The sequence below is a fragment of the Eimeria mitis genome, genomic scaffold (assembly GCF_000499745.2).
Source record: "Eimeria mitis Houghton genomic scaffold, Emh_scaff1382, whole genome shotgun sequence".
NCBI lineage: Eukaryota > Apicomplexa > Conoidasida > Eucoccidiorida > Eimeriidae > Eimeria > Eimeria mitis.
Genome location: NW_013569000.1, coordinates 11,430 through 11,838, shown reverse-complemented (window position 1 = coordinate 11,838; position 409 = coordinate 11,430).

Genomic DNA, 409 nt, shown 5'->3' with positions numbered 1-409 from the left:
GCTGAGGTGTCTGTACACCTCAATGCAGATGAAACTCGCAGCAACTTCTTCTCCCCCTTCTACTTTATCTCTCGTTTTCTGATCTACAAAAGCAACTATAGAGATACTACTAACACCAATCAGAGAGCCAAGGCCCCGAAACACACAGCCAGACAAACATATACAAATACACATACAGTACAAACGCTGCACAGAACACAAAAGTTTCTGTGTCAGTGAGCTTTCATAGCTGTAACGTTTCCTCTTCTCTCTAGCTTTCCCGGCTCATCCCCTTTGCCCGTGTTCCTTCACTGCATGCAGTACACTCTGACGCGTGTGTGTTCGTGTTTCGGTTGGGGTTTGCTTTCTGTTTGCTTGAGAGAGAAGGAGTTGAGGGGAGAGACAAACATATGTTTATATGTGAGTATCT